The sequence below is a fragment of the Bos grunniens genome, chromosome 29 (assembly GCF_055505025.1).
Source record: "Bos grunniens cultivar Pamir isolate PY7600 chromosome 29, Bosgru_T2T1.0, whole genome shotgun sequence".
NCBI classification, from domain to species: Eukaryota; Metazoa; Chordata; class Mammalia; order Artiodactyla; family Bovidae; genus Bos; species Bos grunniens.
Genome location: NC_141193.1, coordinates 31,007,106 through 31,028,555, shown reverse-complemented (window position 1 = coordinate 31,028,555; position 21,450 = coordinate 31,007,106). Strand labels below are relative to the sequence as shown.

The window sequence follows — 21,450 nt, the reverse complement described above, 5'->3', positions numbered from 1 at the left end:
TCCCATCATTTCAAAGCAAATAAATGGGGAAGCAATGGGAATGGTGACAAAATTATTTTCTTTGGCTCCGAAATTACTGCAGATGGTGACTGCAGCCATGAAATTAAAAGACGCTTGCTCCTTGGAAAGAAAGCTATGACAAACCCAGACATGCCCATTGAGTCAATGATGCCATCCAACCATCTCATCCTCTGTTGCCCCCCTTCTCTTTCTGCCCTCAATTTTCCCAACATCAGAATCTTTTCCCTTTGATCAAACTCCAGGAGATAGTGAAGGGCAGGGAAACCTGGCATGCTGTAGTCCATGGGTTGCAAAGAGACGCAACTGAGTGACTGAACAACAGCCAAGCATACAAAAGAAAAAAAAATAGTGTTGCAAATTGAGTATTTTTACAAACGTACAATTTTAAGCAAGCAACAGTTTACAATCAATTGTATCTGTCTTGCTGTATCTCATCATTCAGTGAAACCAGGGTAGGCAAGACGTGAGTAGGGAAGCTGGAAGAAAATGCGAGGAGCTATAGTACTATGAAAGTGAAAGTGAAGTCGCTCAGTTGTGTCGGACTCTTTAAGACCCCATGGACTGTAGCCTACCAGGCTCCTCCATCCATGGGATTCTCCAGGCAAGAGTACTGGAGTGGGTTACCATAGTACTATGGACATGCATTATTAGCATCAGCAAGGCAGACAGACTTTACTCTTTAAGGGCTGATGCAGCAGCAACGACGACTGTGAAACTCAATGGAACTTGACCTGCCTCACCTACAAGAACTTTTCAGGTGGTGCTTATATAGGACGTTGCACGTGCACGATTTTACAAACGCTCTCAGCTGTTACACAACCATGTGTTTACAACTTGTGGGGAGAGAGTGCCTGACCACCGTAATATTGGCTAATTTGCTCTCTCCCTACAGTATCTATATTCCTTGGTCTTTATACTCATACCAACAGTCCCCCTTCACTTACTAATCCTGCCCACCTTATAGACACAGAGATAGTCAGATCTAGCTTTATCTCTGTTCCATTGTAGAAACCTCTCTTGCTAAGACATCATTTCACCTCTGTTTTTTTCCACAAGTACTCAGTCATTCCTTTTTACTATTGCTAAATATTTTTACCAGGAATAATTTTTATTTCCCTTAAGTTAAAATCAAAAAACCTTCAGCTCAAAGAATTGAATATAACTGAACTTTAAATGTGTTAACCCATTTAAGTCTTGATGTATCATAAAGTACATTATTAATATTCCAAATAATAAAACCCATGTAACAGTGAAGTTGAACAGTGAAGCTGGGCGCTGAAGAATTGATGCTTTTGAACTGTGGTGTTGGAGAAGACTCTTTGAGAGTCCCTTGGACTGCAAGAAGATCAAGCCAGTCAATCCTAAAGGAAATCAGCCCTGAATATTCATTGGAAGGACTGATGCTGAAGCTGAACTCTAATACTTTGGCCATCTGATGCAAAGAACTGACTCATTGGAAAAGACCCTGATGCTGGGAAAGATTGAAGGTGGGAGAAGAAGGGGATGACAGAGGATGAGATGGTTGGATGGCATCACCAACTTGATGCACACAAGTTTGAACAAGCTCCGGGAGCTGGTGATGGACAGGGAAGCCTGGCATGCTGCCGTCCATGGGTCACAAAGAGTTGGACACGACTGAGTGACTGAACTGAACAGTGAAGTAAGGACACAGATTAGGTGATTCTCTTAACTCACAGGGCAAATAAAAAACAAAGCCAAGATTCAAACCCAGGTTTTGACTTCCATCAGATCTCCTGTCTCCATGGTCCAGGCTCATAAAAACCTTATCCCTGCCTCCCACCCCCAAATGCAGCTATGTCCGTAACAGAGGAGGAATTCTCGCCTGTGAAGCAATTATTGGCATGTTATACAAAGCACTTTCCACAACACAGACATGTCTGAAAGAATGTATTGCTGTCTGGAGTGTTGCCACAATGAAGGAGAAGAAAGAAGGCAGAAAGGCTTCCTCTTAGAAAAAGAACCCAAAAAACCCAAGCAGCTAAGAAATGCCCAGCACTAGACAAAGCCTCAGTTACAATAACAAACAAGATTTGGTCTTTACTATCTAGAATTTTATAATCTAACCTCTATGTGGATAGCGAATGAGAGGAACCCTACGACCTTGAAAGATATCAACACAGAAACAGTTTGTTTGCTTACCTACCAAACTTTACTAGAACTTCCTGTAAGCCAGTGGGCCTCAAAATCTGTTTTCTGGATGAGCAGCAACTTCCCAGGTGGCTCAGTGGTAAAGAATCTGCCTGCCAATGCAGGAGATGCAAGAGACGCAGGTTCAACCCCTGGGTCAGGAAGGTCCCCTGGAATAGGAAACGGCAACCCACTCCAGTATTCTTGCCTGGAGAGTCCCACAGACAGAGCAGCCTGGTGGGCCACAGTCAGGGGGTCGTAAAGAGTCGGACTGAGCACCGATGCAATCAATGCAAGCAGCAATCGAATCACCTGATACTTATTGGGCCCCCAATTTACCCAGAACTAACCGAATGAGAAACGCTGAGAGTGTGGTCTGGCTGTTTTAACAAGCACTTCAGGTGATTCTGCTACTCACTCAAGTTTGAAAAGCACTGCTGAAAGCAATGTTATTACTCGCCCCCAATTTATAGAGACACAATCCAGTGGGCATTCCATTGTCTGGCTTTGTGCTCACAGCAAAATCTCTCTAGTTCATATCATGCAGACATAATTTAAGTTGACTGCTCCCATTCCTTTGCCTTCACCACCCCACCTTGAATGGTTTTAAATAATACATATTATCTAACACATGGCTACCTTCAAATGTTCCCTAGCATTGTTGCTAAGCAGCCCTCTCAAATATGGTAAAAGACACACACATAAATCTTTCTGGCTGTAGTACTGTGACGGGGTTGTTTTTCATGACGATGGGAATATGATTCAAAAAGCCTTCAACAAAAACCCTGCAATGTATACTCTCCATGAATAGTAAATCAGTCATCCAAATAACCTTTCTAGTATCCACTTTCACAGACATTACCTTTGTATTTTGTAAGGGCCTTGGAACTCAACATTGCCCCTGCTTGACTGGTGGTTATGTTTTCCAGCAAATCATCAGGGGCCTGATGCCAAACGTACACTGGGCTAGTGTTTCCTACTCAAGGTCTTATGGCCTGGAGATCACTCAAATTCCACTTAAAATTTAGAGCTGAAGTCAGTTTTTCTTTATATCTCAGTTATTCTACTAATCTTAGCACAGTATCTTTATCATAGAGTCAGTGACTTATAAATAATGACATAAATTATTCAGTAATTAAAATCATTCAGTTCAGTTCATTCACTCAGTCGTGTCCGACTCTTTGCAACCCCATGAATCGCAGCACGCCAGGCCTCCCTGTCCATCACCAACTCCTGGAGTTCACTCAGACTCACATCCATCAAGTCAGTGATGCCATCCAGCCATCTCATCCTCTGTAGCCCCCTTCTCCTCCTGCCTGTATTTACAAAGTTGCAGGCATTTCATCATGCAATATACATCTTGTGGTTCTTCTAATAGCCTTAGAAGGGAGGCACTAGAGTGTTCATTTTACACTCTAGTATTCATTTCACATCATAATATTTCACTGTTCTAATCCTGGGTGCTTATTTGATGCATGTATTAGAACAAACTGGGTTTAGTTTTGCATGGTATGGACTCAGAAGAGCAGAATCTTACACAAGACACAAGTTTCTTTTCTCTGCCTTTCTAACACATAAGTCAAAGCCATGTGATTATATTCCTTGGAGATCTTAACTTCTCTGTTAACTTCTTTGGCTGTGTTAACCAAACAGACTGGACTGTTTGGTCCATGATGTCTTCACCACTGCATTTACATTCTACCACCAAGGAAGGGGAAAGAAAAGAATAAATTCGTTTCCTTTATGGCTACAACCTAGAAGCTATCAATATCTCTTTTCCTTATAGAACAGTGGCCAGAATGAGGGCCTGGTAACATGGCTCAGCCAGTTGCAAAGGAGGTTGGGAAATGTTTATTCTGGGCGTCAATTTGCTCAGATTAAAGTGGAGTATCTTTTTAGAACAGAGACAACAGCTTTGGGGAAAAAGCCATCAATATTCGCCACATTCGATCACTCATCTCTCACCTTAATTCAGAACCTGGATCTTAATTCTTAAAATATGAAGTGAAACGTGGTAAATAACAAATCTTTATCACTAAAGTTAATTAACAGAACACATGAAAAGCACCCTTTTCAGCTGAAAACGTTAGTGAGTCTAATGCCTCACACTCTATGAGTCTGCAAAAATCAATTAAGTATGGATTTTGTTCCCAAGCCACTTACTACCCATCTTGGGAGTAAGCATCATAGATAAAGTGTTTAGTCGATATTTCGCACATTAGGATCCTCAAGTCACCTTTAGAACCACATAGAGCATTTAATAATAAATCAGAATCCTGGTTCCTGCCTAGACTGGGTGAATCAGAATCTCTGGTAATGTGGTCCAGGAACCTACATTTTAGCATTATTCTCAGAAGAGTCTCACACACACTAAACTTTAAAACCACTGCAGAGTGAGAGGAAGCAATGGATTCCAATTCTTTCTGGTTCTCTCTTATGACCTCCTATTACGGTCTTTCTGCAGAATCTCCAGGTTGGTCTTTCTATGCTTATTGATTCCTGACAGGTGTTAGAGTTCAACTATTATAGAAGGGAATTATATAGAAATCACTTAAAACAGTCAAACTTTCACAGTTATTATCTCATGCAAGCTTCTTAACAACACTGAGAGGTAGCTAGCAAAATCCAGTATTACTATTCAAAAGACAAGTAAATCAAAGTGACACTCAGAGGGGTTGAGAAATTTCCACAGTGCTACACAGAAGTGGCTGGTATTGTCCCCCTGCTTGTTTACTTACGTGCAGAGCACAGCGTGTGAAATGCCAGACTGAATGAAGCACAGGCTGGAATCAAGACTGCCGGGAGAAATAGCAATAACCTCAGATATGCAGGTGACACCACCCTTATGGCAGAAAGTGAAGAGGAACTAAAGAGCCTCTTGATGAAAGTGAAAGTGGAGAGTGAAAAAGTTGGCTTAAATCTCAACATTCAGAAAACGAAGATCATGGCATCTAGTCCCATCACTTCATGGCAAATAGATGGGGAAACAATGGAAACAGTGACAGACTTTATTTTCTTGGGCTCCCAAATCACTGCAGATGGTGACTGCAGCCATGAAATTAAAAGATGCTTTCTCCTTGGAAGAAAAGCTATGACCAACCTAGACAGCATATTAAAAAACATATATATTACTTTGCCAACAAAGGTCTGTCTAGTCAAAGCTATGGTTTTTCCAGTGGTCATGTATGGATGTGAGAATTGAGCTATAAAGCTGAGAGCCAAAGAATTGATGCTTTTGAACCGTGGTGTTGGAGAAGACTCTTGAGAGTCCCTTGGACTGCAAGGAGATCCAACCAGTTCATCCTAAGGGAAATCAGTCCTGACTATTCATTGGAAGGACTGATGCTGAAGCTGAAGCCCCAATAATCTGGCCACTTGATGCAAAGAACTGACTCATTGGAAAAGACCCTATGCTGGGAAAGATGAAAGCAGGAGGAGAAGGGGACAATCGAGGCGATATGGTTGGATGGCATCACTGACTCAATGGACATGAGTTTGAGCAAGCTCTGGGAGTTGATGAAGGATTGGGAAGCCTGGTGTGCTGCAGTCCATGGGATCACAAAGAGTCAGACACGATTGAGCGACAGAACTGAACACAGAAGTGGATGTAAATCTTTATCTGACCACAGGTACTTGCTCTTCTGCCTCTTTGTACAACAATCTCACAAGGAATAAGAAGGTTGAGGGCATAACCCCAAGCATAATGCCCATTGGGCTTCAACTTTGCCATTTGGACCCATGAGGATGTTCATCTTGATGCCTCTTCCCTCGAAGCCTGTAATTTATCCTAACCAGAAAGCCTACTTACAGAAAATTTTAATGTTGAAAATAATAACTAAGGTTTAAAGGTTTTCCTGAGGAAAGAAGGAAGGATTACTGAAAGCCTGCCCCCAGCACTCATCTAGGCTCTTCACATAATATAGATATAACAGCTCACACAACTCGCACACCAAAGCTTTTTTCCCTCTCTCATTCTGACTTATCTCTCACTGGGCTTACAGTGCATAAATAATCAACCTCATTGACCTTTATTTTTTCTAATTATATTCAACAATGTAAAAAATGTTCATTACCTAAGGAAAGAAATTATGAATAGATGTAGGATTTCAAAATCCCTAAACGCCACTTTGCTTTCAAAGTTTGGAGAGACCTACAGCTTGAACAAATCTTTTTCCCACTTTTGAGTCTTCTTGTGGTGTGCCTGCTGTGCCCTGTGCTTGTCGACTAGGACTGGGGTTTTAAAGCATTACAGTCTGTGGATGGGCTGTCATCACATCTGTCTTAATTGCACTTCCATCTGCTCATGCGGTGTGCACCTGTACGGGCTGATTAGAACAAAGGAAAAGCCTTCTACTATTGCTCTTACAGTCAAAACCAAGATCTTCCACCGTTTATTTGATATATTTGATAGAGTGTTGGAGAGAAAAAAAAAAAACATGGAATGGAATTCACAAGGCTTATGTTTTAGTCCTGGGTCTCCCTTTTACAAGCTGTCACCATGGATTTATTTGTACTATGTCATTTCTAAACCTCTGTTTCTCCATTTACAATTATGTTTGCCTTGTTTCTATGTCAGTATGAGAAAAAAAGGAAAGTACAAGTGCTTAGTAAATATAAAAAATGCCATTTTGCATATGCCCTATAGTCATATATCATTGAGACTGAATCAGAAATTAAAACAGGGTGCAAGATTCTCCTCAAATACAGCTTCCTGGTTAACTTAAAACATCCATATGTGTTTCTACTGCTTTTGTATACTGAAATTACTCTCCATTTGGATAAGTATAAAATGGGGGATCAGAGCAGGAAGAGAGGCATACTGAAGAATTGATAGGTAATTAACATTTTAAATATGCCTTCTAATCTGCCAAAATGTGTTAATCTCCTTAAATAGTTTAATAGATGCACTACTGAGCTGCTGCAGCCAGGGCAGGGAACAAAGTGCTTAGATTAAGGAGTACAGCTGAGACCGAAACAAACAGAGCAAGCAAATAGTGTGAAATCATTCCAGATGGACATAAGTACCCATAATTAGTACCGAACTTTGTGCAAAGGATATGAGAGGGAACAAGCCTCCTTCAGAATGCTACTGAATTAGATTAGCACTGGTATGTAAGGTAGATTTTCAGTAATTTTAAGTAAATACTGAGAAAAGTCTGCAATCAATAATAACAACTCAGATATAAATAAGTAACCCAGTGGAGTGATGTGGGGGAAAACTGTCTGGACACGTGAAAGGGAATCAGAACAACTTCAACATTTATTATAACAAGGAGGAAGATGGTATAAGAGTGGGAAGAGGGGAGCTGAGACAAGAAGAAAGGGAGGAGGTGGAAGGGGAACAGAAGCAGGAAGAGGAGGGGAACCAGAGAAGACCAGAATCAGATACAACTAACATGAGGAAGTCTAGGTTTCCATTATTTCCTTAGTAAAGCAGATAAGGAATGAAGAGATATTTGTATAAATACCTGTGATTCATTACAGTTTGGGAAGATTACTTCTTAAAGTAATTACACATTACATATAAAACTCACCCAAAATGTGGGTCAGTCATTTTCAAAGAAATGTTTACACTGACTTCATGAAGTTCTGAATTAATTTTTCTGGATGCTATTAAACAATTCTTAATGTGGGTTCCATAGAATACCAGCCCTATGGAATAGTAATTGTGATAACATCGCAAACAATTCTATGAGAAATAAATTTGAAAACCATTTCTCTTTACTGAAGGACAGCCTGGAATTTGATTTAAAGGGAGTCTGGGGAGTCTTCAGAGGCAGACTAGAGGTACTTCCAAGGGAAGTACACTTTTCAGGCAATTAAATTCAAGACTGAAGTATCCAGTGGATATACATTCAGGTTGACAGCACAACTTGCAGAATGGGTGGTCTTTGGAACTAAGTGTACAGGACAGCTGGGGTTGATGGTAGCAGACTGATGACAGAGATGACTAAATTTTGAGACTACTAATAACCAGATAAAAAAGGAACACTGTATTAGTGGTTTAAGGTCATTAATCAACCATTTCCACAGAGGAGATTGTGGTGGTTGAAAACCTCACTAATAATCAACCTAATTCAAATTCACGAGAGACAACATTTTTATGCACCATATTTGTTTAAAAAATCAAGGGAATAGTAAGCACTCAGGAAGAGAGAAAAAGTGAAAGTATAGTGAACAAGTATTTTAAAAACGACTAAACATATAATTTGTCTAGCACTTTTGGAAAATAATTTGACAATGTATTTAACTGTCTTAAGGGTCTTATTACACTGTAACTCAGTATTGCCATTTTTTTAAAGAATTAGCCCAAACAATAATATAGGAGCAGGAAGCATGGATTAAAAAGTTGTTCATATCTAATATTTTATAATAATGTAAAACCTAGAAACAAATACTTTTCAGAAGAGATGGTTAACTGAATTAATTCATCCCTTGACCAAGTTATTTCCTTATTGTTTCTATTACATTTACATTGTAATCTGTGACACAAACAGAGAACAACCACCACTGGATTTCCTACCAAGAAAATGATCAGGATAAGGATTCTAATCACACAAAGATTTGTATTCAATAAAATATATTATATACACTAGAAAGCCCCTAAGACTTTTGTATAAATGATAGTGAGATGGGAACAAGCAGGAAGGCCAGAGGTCCCCAAGCAGCAGGAGGAAATAAACTGCAAGTGGCGGACGTTTTTTTCCCTTAGCTACACATAATTAAAAGTGGTGTCTTTTAATTCTGTGTTGACCACATGACCACACCTGGTTCTGCCTTGAGCTAACCAATGCGGTTTTTCTCATGGACATGTTTTTCTTAAGCTATGTTAATGAAACTATCTATTTGCTTTGGAATTTGCCTTTCTTCAAAATGGTTCCACCTAAGACTAACTTTTTTCTTTTCTCAAACCTTGGGCTGACAATGACTCAACAAACCAGTATTCCTGTGAATTGTTTTATGGCTGGTGGATGACACACCTCGTGCCATCCTATCTCAAAAATGCATATTGTGGGCGAGGGGCTGGTGAAACTCCGTCAGCCTCGAGGTGTCTCTCTTATCTGATTAATAGCTTTCTAACAAACATAAAACTCCTTGCTAAAAGCTAGCAAGGGGGCACTCTTTCTGTTCCCTTCTGATGTCTATGTCAGAAGCGTTCCTAATCTCTACATTACATTTTAATAAAACTTTGCTACACAAAAAACTCCAAGTAGCTCCAAGTACTCAAGTCTCTGACCCTGGATTGAAATTCTCTCCTCCGGAGGTCACAAATCCCATAGTAACACATAGCTTGCAGCACCAACCTTTCAGTAGTCTGTGACAGAGATTAAAACAGACCAAACTTCTCGGGAATTTTTTGAGCCAGCAGCATCAAAACATAGAAAATTAAAAAACAAACAAACAAGCTTGTGGGAGATTTATTTTAAGTTTCTTCACTCAAATCCTTACTCAAAAATTGGGAAATTCTACCTCTGAGATACAGTTTTCTAGGTTGCAAGTAACAGAAATAGATGCCTGCTACCCTACAAAAAATGTTTGTATGTGTGTTTATGTACATATACATAGACGTATATATAGGAACTGCTAGACTCAAAGATTTTGATGGTGTAGTATGGTTGCAGGATGAGGCTCAGAAAATATGCACCAAGGTAACACTACAGCTCGGAGAAGGCAATAGCACCGCTGCCTGGAGAATCCCAGGGACAGAGGAGCCTAGTGGGCTGCCGTCTATGGGATTGCAGAGTCGGACACGACTGAAGCGACTTAGCAGCAGCAGCAACACTTCAGCCACTCTTAAGGGAGGGGTTTCCCAGGTGGCTCAGTGACAAAGAATCCCCCTGCTAATGCAGGAGCCGCAGGAGATGTGGGTTCAATCCCTGCTTTGGGAAGATCCCTTGGAGGAAGAAATGGCAACCCACTCCATTATTTGTATTAGGATAATCCAATGGACAGAGCAGCCTGCTGGGCTACAGTCTGAGGGGTTGCAAAGAGTCAGACATGACTGAGTGACTGAGCATGCACTTGTAAGGGATCCTCCAAAATATTCTCTAAGTATTCAAAATTCTGGTAGAACACGTATGATCAGGAGGTTTAAGTAATACGATTGTTCAAGAGACAAATAGCAGAAGAGTCTGCGTTCCCTCAGCGCCTGTAAACAGAAGGCAACAGAGGCGGTAGTAAGACTACAAACAAAGGAAAATTCCTCCAGATGGGAGAATAAAATGCAAATAAGATAATGAGATAGATTAAATGTGTTGAAGCCAAAAGTTGACAAAGTTTACTACAATAATCTCCAGGGTTGCTTTGTACTAACCAAGGGCAGTTACCAAAACCATAAAATATTCTACTCACAAGATGATGCTCTTTATAATAGCAAATACAAGCTCTCCTTCCCTTTATAGGAGGTCCCTGGACTCTTTCATCCAAGATTCATTATCTATTGGATCATACTTATATGACTTGCTAAATAATTCTATTTAGGTTGCTTTTTTCTATTAGGTTTTACCTGCTTATACTTGGTTTATCATTTCATTCATCATCTGGGTTATTATCTCCAGTTTTTGCTAAGCTGTCTCACTAAGAATGAAAGTCAGAGTCTATGGTGGTAATATCCTTTAAGAGGAGACATAATTTTTTCACTCTCTTTTTCTAACCAAGTAGCAAATTCTCAATATTATCTTCTACTTATTTAAGATATATGATGCCTCCTCTTATCACTGATGTCTATTAATAATTCTGAAAATATCTGTAAAGAGAATTTCCCTAAAAAGATAACATATTTCAAATACTATATAGATTGTGCCTCAAACTGACTTTAATCTTAATTCCTACAGCATTTTCTATAATTCTGCTATATACTTGTTTGGAGCTTGGTTATGAAGATGAATGAGTCCTGCCATCTGACTTCAACCTACAATATACTGAGAAATACAGACATAGATTGAACATGCTATATTACTGACTCAGTAAATGGTAGTTATTGATATTGAAGGAGGAAACAGAACAGATTCCGTCAAGAAAGCAGGACTCTATCTTGGGCTGGACTAAGGACTTTGAGCTATATGCCCAGTATCTATGGAAAAGACAAACCAACTGGAAAACCAGGCCCCAGGAAGGAAGAGCCCCACAGCTCGTACCTAGACTCTTCATCGCCTAAATGAATACCCTAATTATCTGTGTAACCGAATAGAATCATAAATTCTGTTATGCTTATTGGGGTACGACCACCGGCTTATTGATAATTGTCCGCTGTTAACTACCTAGGCTTAAGGCATATGGATCACAGTTAACTTTCTTTTCCTTTGTTCAGACTGCTGCTGCTAAGTCGCTTCAGTCGTGTCTGACTCTGTGCGACCCCATAGACGGCAACCCACCAGGCTCCACCGTCCCTGGGATTCTCCAGGCAAGAACACTGGAATGGGCTCCCATTTCCTTCTCCATTGTTCAGACTAGTTTCAGGGAATTTGGGGAGGTGGGTTTGGGCATGTACACTTAGGGTATATAAGGTTTTCACAAAAACTGGTTGGGGTCCTTGGCTAAGAGGAGACTCTGCCTTAGGCCTGCCAGTGTAATAAACTGTACTTCATTATCTGCATTGTCCTTCTGAGTGAGTTTGTTTCTCGGAATGTGTGGCTACAACAATATCAGCTAGGATTTGTGGAATTCAGGGGAGAGAAATTTCCATTTCTGGGATACTGGGAAGGCTTCTCAGAAAGGTTAATACTTACATTTTACTTGAAATGTCACAGTAGACCTCTCCTTCTCTCTCTCTCTCTCTCTCTCTCACACACACACACACACAGAGCCATAATCTAAATATAACCTAACTTCTTTTTATCTAACCTCTCCTTTAGCAAGGGCAGGCTAGCACTGAAGTTGAAACTAGGCATGGCTTAGAGAGAATGAGAGGGAAATTTAGAAAAATTTGCAACCTGGACAGAAGTGACTCAGGAATTAAGAAAGTATCTGAAATGTGCAGTCTGATGAGGAAACAGTAAGAAAAAAGAACAGCTTTTTGTAGTAATATACATCTTTTTCCATGGGCAAGAGAGGAGATTTAAAATGTTTCATGTTAGTTTGGAGAAGGCAATGGCAGCCCACTCCAGTACTCTTGCCTGGAGAATCCCATGGACAGAGGAGACTGGTAGGCTGCAGTCCATGAGGTCGCACAGAGTCGGACTCGACTGAGTGACTTCACTTTCACTTTGCACTTTCATGCATTGGAGAAGGAAATGGCAGCCCACTCCAGTGTTCTTGCCTGGAGAATCCCAGGGACGGTGGAGCCTGATGGGCTGCCGTCTATGGGGTCACACAGAGTCAGACACGACTGAAGCAACTTAGCAGCATGTTAGTTTGGGGGGAAAGTAGGGATGGCACTATACTTAGATTATATAAGATTAAAACAGAGAGGGTGGGAATGTTTCCTTAAAAGAAGAAAAAAGAAAGTTTAGTTTCACACAATGATCAATGAAATTAGTACCCTTCTGTTTAAAAGACTCTAACAAATTTGCTACTCTCCAGCACTGATACCATTTTATGCTCTGCAATCCATGCTTTCCTCTCAATTGCTTTGCCAGTATGTGTGAGGATGAATGCTTTTAATTCTACATCTGCTCAACTTATCTGAACAGCTCTCAAAACTCCCAAAGGAAGACTTTGTCATAGGGTGGAAAATCTTCTGGAATAGATTCCTGAAGATGATTTGGGAAAGGCCCAAAAGGTGCTGGGCAAATAAAAAATAAAAAAAAAAGATAAAATCAATAATATTTGTTATGTGAACAAGTTCTTGGAAGGCTGTTGGCTCTTATAATTCCCTCTATTTTGTTGTTCTGCCATTCTCCTGATTACATGTAGGAGAAAGCATCATTAGGTAGCCAGGATCTTTAACATCTGCTTGACACCATTGAACTAAAGAGCCTCTTGATGAAAGCGAAAGAGGAGAGCGAAAAAGTTGGCTTACAGCCCAACATTCAGAAAACTAAGATCATGGCATCCAGTTCAATCACTTCATGGCAAGTAGATGGGGAAACAGTGGACACAGTGGCTGACTTTATTTTCCTGGGCTCCAAAATCACTGCAGATACTGATTGCAGCCATGAAATTAAAAGACGCTTGCTCCTTGGAAGGAAAGTTATGACCAAACTAGACAGCATATTAAAAAGCAGAGACATTACTTTGCCAACAAAAGGTCCGTCTAGTCAAGGCTATGGTTTTTCTAGTCAAGGCTATGGTCATGTATGGATGTGAGAGTTGGACTATAAAGAAGGCTGAGCATCGAAGAATTGATGCCTTTGAACCGTGGTCTTGGAGAAGACTCTTGAGAGTCCCTTGGACTGCAAGGAGATCCAACCAGTCCATCCTAAAGGAGATCAGTCCTGGGTGTTTATTGGAGGGACAGATGCTGAAGCAGAAACTCCAGACCTTTGGCCACCTGATGTGAAGAGCTGACTCATTTGAAAAGACCCTGATGCTGGGAAAGATTGAGGGCAGGAGGAGAAGGGGATGACAGAGGATGAGATGGTTGGATGGCATCACTGACTTGATGGACATGGGTTTCGGTGGACTCTGGGAATTGGTGATGGACAGGGAGGCCTCGTGTGCTGCGGTTCATGGGGTCACAAGGAGTCAGACAGGACTGAGCGACTGAACTGAACTGAACTGACTGACACAATTGGTGGAGAAGGAAATGGCAACCCACTCCAGTATTCTTGCCTGGAGAATCCCATGGACAGAGGAGCCTGGTGGGCTACAGTCCATAGGATCACAAAGAGTCAGACCAGACTGAGCAACTAACGTACACACACACACACACACGTACACACACACACACACACACACACGCACACAGTGCTTCATTAAAATGTATCCAAAAGGAAGAATATGGCAAAACCAAAGATGAGAAGTAATCCAGACCATCAAAATACAAATGAAAAGTACATCTCATACATTCCTGGGAACTTCAAATCTAAGTTTTCCTACTGTTTGGAGTCTTCTTTTATCATAAGAGAGAACACAAGTGACTGGTAAAAGGAATCCTTCCTCCTTCCTTTGGTGAAAATGTACTATTAATTTATCCTCTTAAAGGAAAAAAGAAAGACTATGGTCCATATTTATACTATCTCTTACTTGGGTCGCCTAGTAAAACTTTAACATTTTTTTTTTACATCAAGAGACCTTACTCAGCTTCTTTCTCTTGGCTATACTGCTTTCCTGGGAAACAGGTTTAAAGACTGGAATTAATACCATTAGCAGCAACTGTCCACCTCAACGTGACCTCAATCTATTTCCAGGCTCATCTCCCAATAAACTGCTGGGAGTTGTGAGAATCTCATTTTCTAATTAAGTATTCTAATCAAAGTATTTCTCAAGCATTGTGGTTATATTTCTGCCATTTCCTACACTTCTGCACTGACTGAAATCCTCGGAAGTCCACCAAGCTTAACAAAAATATCATTTCTATGAAGCTTTCCTGGTTTAGAGATCAGATCAGATCAGATCAATTGCACAGTCATGTCCGACTCTTTGCGACCCCATGAATCGCAGCACGCCAGGCCTCCCTGTCCATCACCAACTCCCAGAGTTCACTCAGACTCACATCCATCAAGTCAGTGATGCCATCCAGCCATCTCATTCTCTGTCGCCCCTTCTCCTCCTGCCCCCAATCCATCCCAGCATCAGTCTTTTCCAATGAGTCAACTCTTCACATGAGGTGGCCAAAGTACTGGAGTTTCAGCTTTAGCATCATTCCTTCCAAAGAAATCCCAGGGCTGATCTCCTTCAGAATGGACTGGTTGGATCTCCTTGCAGTCCAAGGGACTCTCAAGAGTCTTCTCCAACACCACAGTTCAAAAGCATCAATTCTTCGGCGCTCAGCCTTCTTCACAGTCCAACTCTCACATCCATACATGACCACAGGAAAAACCATAGCCTTGACTACACAAACCTTTGCTGGCAAAGTAATGTCTCTGCTTTTGAATATGCTATCTAGGTTGGTCATAACTTTCCTTCCAAGGAGTAAGCGTCTTTTAATTTCATGGCTGCAGTCACCATCTGCAGTGATTTTGGAGCCCAGAAAAATAAAGTCTGACACTGTTTCCACTGTTACCCCACCTATTTCCCATGAAGTGATGGGACTGGATGCCATGATCTTCGTTTTCTGACTGTGGAGCTTTAAGCCAACTTTTTCACTCTTCACTTTCACTTTCATCAAGAGGCTTTTTAGTTCCTCTTCAGTTTCTGCCATAAGGGTGATGCCATCTGCATATCTGAGGTTATTGATATATCTCCCGGCAATCTTGATTCTAGCTTGTGTTTCTTCCAGTCCAGCATTTCTCATGATGTACTCTGCACATAAGTTAAATAAACAGGGTGAGAATATACAGCCTTGACGAACTCCTTTTCCTATTTGGAACCAGTCTGTTGTTCCATGTCCAGTTCTAACTGTTGCTTCCTGACCTGCATACAAATTTCTCAAGAGGCAGGTCAGGTGGTCTGGTATTCCCATCTCTTTCAGAATTTTCCACAGTTTAGTGTGATCCACACAGCCAAAGGCTTTGGCATAGTCAATAAAGCAGAAATAGATGCTTTTCTGGAACTCTCTTGCTTTTTCCATGATCCAGTAGATGTTGGCAATTTGATCTCTGGTTCCTCTGCCTTTTCTAAAACCAGCTTGAACATAAGGAAGTTCACGGTTCACATATTGCTGAAGCCTGGCTTGGAGAATTTTGAGCATTACTTTACTAGCGTGTGAGATGAGTGCAATTGTGTGGTAGTTTGAGCATTCTCTGGCATTGTCTTTCTTTGGGATTGGAAGGAAAACTGACCTTTTCCAGTCCTGTGGTCACTGCTGAGTTTTCCAAATTTGCTGGCATATTCAGTGCAGCACTTTCACAGCATCATCTTTCAGGATTTGGAATAGCTCAACTGGAATTCCATCACCTCCACTAGCTTTGTTCATAGTGATGCTTTCTAAGGCCCACTTGACTTCACATTCCAGGATGTCTGTCTCTAGGTCAGTGATCACACCATCGTGATTATCTGGGTCGTGAAGATCTTTTTTGTACAGTTCTTTTGTGTATTCTTGCCATCTCTTCTTAATATCTTCTGCTTCTGTTAGGTCAATTTCTGTCCTTTATCGAGCCCATCTTTGCATGAAATGTTCCTTTGGTATCTCTGATATCTTGAAGAGATCCCTAGTCTTTCCCATTCTGTTGTTTTCCTCTATTTCTTTGCATTGATCTCTGAAAAAGGCTCTCTTATCTCTCCTTGCTTTTCTTTGGAACTCTGCATTCAGATGTTTATATCTTTCCTTTTCTCCTTTGCTTTTCACTTCTCTTCTTTTCACAGCTATTTGTAAGGCCTCCCCAGACAGCCATTTTGCTTTTTTGCATTTCTTTTCCATGGGGCAGATCTTGATCCCTGTATCCTGTACAATGTCACGAACCTCATTCCATAGTTTATCAGGCACTCTATCTATCAGATCTAGGCCCTTAAATCTATTTCTCACTTCCACTGTATAATCATAAGGGATTAGATTTAGGTCATACCTGAATGGTCTAGTGGTTTTCCCTACTTTCTTCAAGACCCCCAAACAGCTTCTCCATTTTTTTCACATTACATATCATCTTGAGAGATGCATTCAGCTTCCCTACTGCACAGCCTCAGTGGGTTACTGTATTCCTTTTGCTCTAATCCTCACAGCAGGTAGCACAGCACTTCACACACAGCAGTGTTTGTTTGATAAACATTATCTATTCCATCACCTCTTTCCAATAGATTTGTTAAAGAAAAATGGGGCTGTTTGCACGTTACTAAATGTATCATTAAATCTGTTAGATGTCACTTTGCTTATAAAAAAGCTCTTGAACAGTCTTCCCCTTGGAACCTCTGGTTCCAGGCTGGTTGTCATGGCCAACAGAAGAGTCACTGTAGGTTTCGACAAGATATATGTCTAATTCCCATCCCTGATAGGGAGGTGATACAGAGAATTACCCTCATGAGATAATTTCAGTTCTTCCTGTGAACCAGGAATTGTGAAGAACTCTTTAGTTATGTCTTATAAGGATGCTAGGGGAGAACTAAGAAAGGTTCATGACAATTTGCAAAGAATAATACAAGGCAAAATTTAAAATATATCATTCCACAGGGCCAAAAAAACTCCTAGAAGTGCATGGTAAAGATATTTGGCATGAATGAGGGGGAAATACGAGAGAGTAGGTGGCAGCCAGGGTAGAAGTGGCTTTGGATAGTCACAGAGGCGGAGTGTTGAGCCACGCTACACCTGCCATGCCCACCAGCCTGCGTGAATGGGCTAACCACGGACAGCAAAAGGGACAGGCAAAGAAGAAGCAAAATGTCTGGACCTTTAGGATCAATCTTTAAAAATCATTATGTACTTAGTATTTGCTGTGGGCAGACTGAGCAGGCCAAATGTTTATATACTATTACATGAAAGTCACTCAGTCACGTCTGACTCTTTTGTGACCCCATGGACTATACAGACCAGAATACTGGAGTGGGTTGCTGTTCCCTTCTCCAGGGATCTTCCAAAGCAGGGATTGAACCCAGATCTCCTGCATTGCAGGCGGATTCTTTACCACCTGAATCACAATATACTATTATTCACCATTATTAAAACTTCTCAATAAATATTTTAAGGTAGATTAAATGATGGTACTTTGAAAATGAGAACAATGTAAGTATTAACTAACAGAAATAATAGTTAACAATTTAGTAAGAACTTTCCAGGTTCTTAAAATTCTTCTCAACATCTGACACCAGTTTTCAGGTGAGAATATGTTAGAGCACCTAAGAATCTTTCCCCCATGCATGATTGTTTAAATTCACATTCTTCTGAGAGATAATGATAGAAAGCACTGCACCATAATGCTGACATTATTCTCCTCTTCAATGTGGTTTTAATTTATATTTTCTTAATGCAAATTTTAATGTCCTTATTAGTAATTTGATTATTTTCTTTGAAGGAATGCCTATTCTTTGCTCACTTCAAATTGAGTTTCCATTATCGAGTTGGAAAATCTATTTATTTATTCTGGATACAAGTCCTTTATTCAGTATGATTGGAAACAGTTTATCTCACTGTACAGGTTGTCTTTGGAGAAGGCAATGGCACCCCACTCCAGTACTCTTGCCTGGACAATCCCATGGATGGAGGAGCCTGGTGGGCTACAGTCCATGGGGTCTCTAGGAGTCAGACACGACTGAGCGACCTCACTTTCACTTTTCACTTTCATTCACTGGAGAAGGAAATGGCAACCCACTCCAGTGTTCTTGCCTGGAGAATCCCAGGGACGGCGGAGCCTGGTGGGCTGCCATCTATGGGGTCGCACAGAGTCAGACATGACTGAAGTGACTTAGCATAGTATAGCATACAGGTTGTCTTCTTACTATTTTGTTTTCTGAAGAAAAACATTTCAGTTTTGATGAAGTCCAATTTATCTTTTTTTTTTTTTACCTTTTTATTTGTTCTATATCTAAGAAGCTAAACCAAGGTTACAAATATTTACTCATGTGCTTTCTACTAATTTTTATTTTTTAGTTTTAGCTCATATATACATCTACGTTTCGCTTTGACATAATGCCTGTATGTGATATCTAGCCACAGGGAATGGAGTAGTTCTTTTCAGTGTAGGATTAATGCCAAATTTGAATTTAAGGAATAAGGATGAGCTATCATACTAAGTCAGAAGACAAGCTTCCCATATGCCCCACAGTGGGAAGTCCTCCAAGTGTCATTTACATCCAATGCAAATGTGGTACACTTAATAACACAAATCTTAAAACATGGAAAACTATTGTAATCCATACTAAACTTATTTTCTTCAAAATCATTTATAGACTATAATTAATACTGCGAAAAAAAGTCACATTATTTAACCTCTGCTACTGCTAAGTCACTTCAGTCATGTCTGACTCTGTGCAACCCCATAGACGGCAGCCCATCAGGCTCCACCATCCCTGGGATTCCAGGCAAGAACACTGGAGTGGGTTGCCATTTCCTTCTCCATATTTAACCTCCAGTACCCCTTTCTCCCAATGTTCTAATTAAAACCTACATTTTATTCACTTTCAAAAATGTCTTTCACCTCCTATGTTAGCTAAATCGTGTGAGAGCAGGGCACTGAGCGAGAGGAATAAGGAAATAAGAGGGTAGAGAAATGTAGTATACGTGGTCAGATGTGGTAACCTCTATAGTAAATGCGCACATGCATAGAAAGTGATCTGGAGCAAAGAGTAATTCATCCTGTTTAACTCAGTTTCCCCCTCTTTCATATTAATTTAGGCCTTTATGAACTTTGTTCTATTTAAATGATAACAGCATGTGTAGTTTTTTTTTTATCAACTCTGTACCATGTACTTATGAAACCTATTAGCTGGAAAAAGGAAGCAGTGAGATAACCATTGAGAGTGAAGCGGTAGAAACGGAACAATGGCGAGCAGATACAGATGTCTGCGTGGAGCAGGGCCATAACAACTGGGGCTCAACTGTACTGTGTTCCTGGCTATTGGTGGGCTTACAGTGGAGGTAGGTATGAGACACCCAATACAGTATATATAACAAGCCACAGAAATGTGACTGAATCCAGCTATTATGATTGATGAGTGATAAGTGTGTTTTATCTCCCAAGAACATTGCTTCTCAAAATGGAGGTGAGATAAGCCAAAGAGTGAAGCCCTGAGAGGGACATGCAGACAAGGATCTTAGAAGGTTTTGCTTCTTTTGTGTATTTCTTGCTGTTCTTGTTTGTCTCCTCCCCTCAAAGAGTGCAGGCTCAGATTCACTCAAACTATACCTCATCCTGCTTTGCACAGGAACATCCCTAAGGATTATACTGTTGACAGGCTTTTTATCATTCAAAAGGAAAGGATGTAGCTATATTTTCTAACTTTATACGGGTCATTAAAGTTCTTTGTATTTTGCAACAGCTCTTTAGTTTTTCCAAATGCTTCTGGTGAGACAGTCAAGACAGGGAGATACACAGAGAAATGTGACATTATTTATTATTCCAATTTTTCTAGGTGTGATAACAATTTCTTAGAAACTTTCTCCCCCAGTGAGAAATGAGAACAACTTTGTCCTAGTAAGTTACTTGAGTTGCCCTGGAAACCATTCTGCTGTCTGAAAAGAATAATTTTATCTTTAAAGAGAGCATCTTTCAAAATAGTGAATATAATCTTTCCGGGAAAAGAAGGCAGAAAAACAATTATATTTTCTATTTGGGGGATGGAATGAAGCTAGAATGACAAAAATTCATTTTCAGAAAGACAGGAAAAAGATGCTTCTCTAAAGATGTGGTGGTTTATTCACTAAGTCATTTCCAACTCTTTGCAACCTCATGGACTGTAGCCCACCAGGCTCCTCTGTCCATGGGATTTTCCAGGAAAGAACACTGGAGTGGGTTGTCATTTCCTTCTCCAGGGAATCTTCCAGACCCAGGGAATTGAACCTGGATCTCTTGCACTACAGGCAGCTTCTTTACCATCTGAACCACCAGGGAAGCCTTCAGAAGCATGCTAAATGACTTTAAGCTGCAACTATTTCATGGATTTTACTCGAGTTCACTCTTGAATGCAGCTCAAGATAATAAAATAATAATAGTTCACAGTTACCAAGTGCTTATGTTACTGTGCCAGGTACTATCCTAAGTGTTTCACATATATTAACATTGTCTTACATTTACAATTCTAAAAGGTTCTGTACCATAAAACACAGAAAGAAAAATAATTCATTTTCAAGAATTTGTAAAGGGACAGGATTCTTCTACATTGAAAATTTGGTTTAGAAAGACTGAGATATTATCTTCTGTTGTACAGCCTCAATAGTAAAATGCATGAGAAACAAGATTTTGATTCAATATAGAGAAATGTTTGATTATAATTAAGCTGTCTCACATAATTTTATTTTCAAACACTCATGGTTTTCGTATTAATATTATGCTAAAATTGTGGGGAAGAATTCACTCATTATCTATTTTCTGATTCAAGGAAAGGATTCAAGATTCAAGATTAAGGAAATGTGTTCTAATAGGTTTTGTTAAAATTTATTTCTAAAATCAAATGGGGGGGGCCTCTTTTTTTTTTGCTTGGGAAGAATTCTAACAACTCAGCTTCTTCAGTGGTTATGTCAATTCCCTTTATTTCTTTTTTAGTCAGTTTTGGTAAGTAATTATACATGTCTGTACATATTTGTTTAACTATTAAAATATATTGTCATACAATTTTTTCTTGTTTTATATTTTTAACATCTTTTGAGATTTATAG

At 40.1% G+C, this 21,450-nt stretch overlaps 1 protein-coding gene across 4 annotated transcripts in view; it reads right to left on the bottom strand.

The window, feature by feature from the left end:
* The window catches only part of LUZP2 (leucine zipper protein 2), a 514,336-nt gene that overhangs the window by 141,834 nt on the left and 351,052 nt on the right, over positions 1-21,450 (bottom strand). Inside the window, exon 1 of one of the 4 annotated variants that reach the window (XM_086383026.1) lies at positions 2,182-2,531. The exons of 2 other annotated variants lie outside the window; for them this stretch is intronic. The gene's annotated coding sequence lies outside the window, so the exon portion shown is untranslated. Of the gene's footprint in view, positions 1-2,181; positions 2,532-21,450 lie in introns of those variants that run through there. One more of the 4 variants, XM_086383027.1, reaches the window with a different exon arrangement.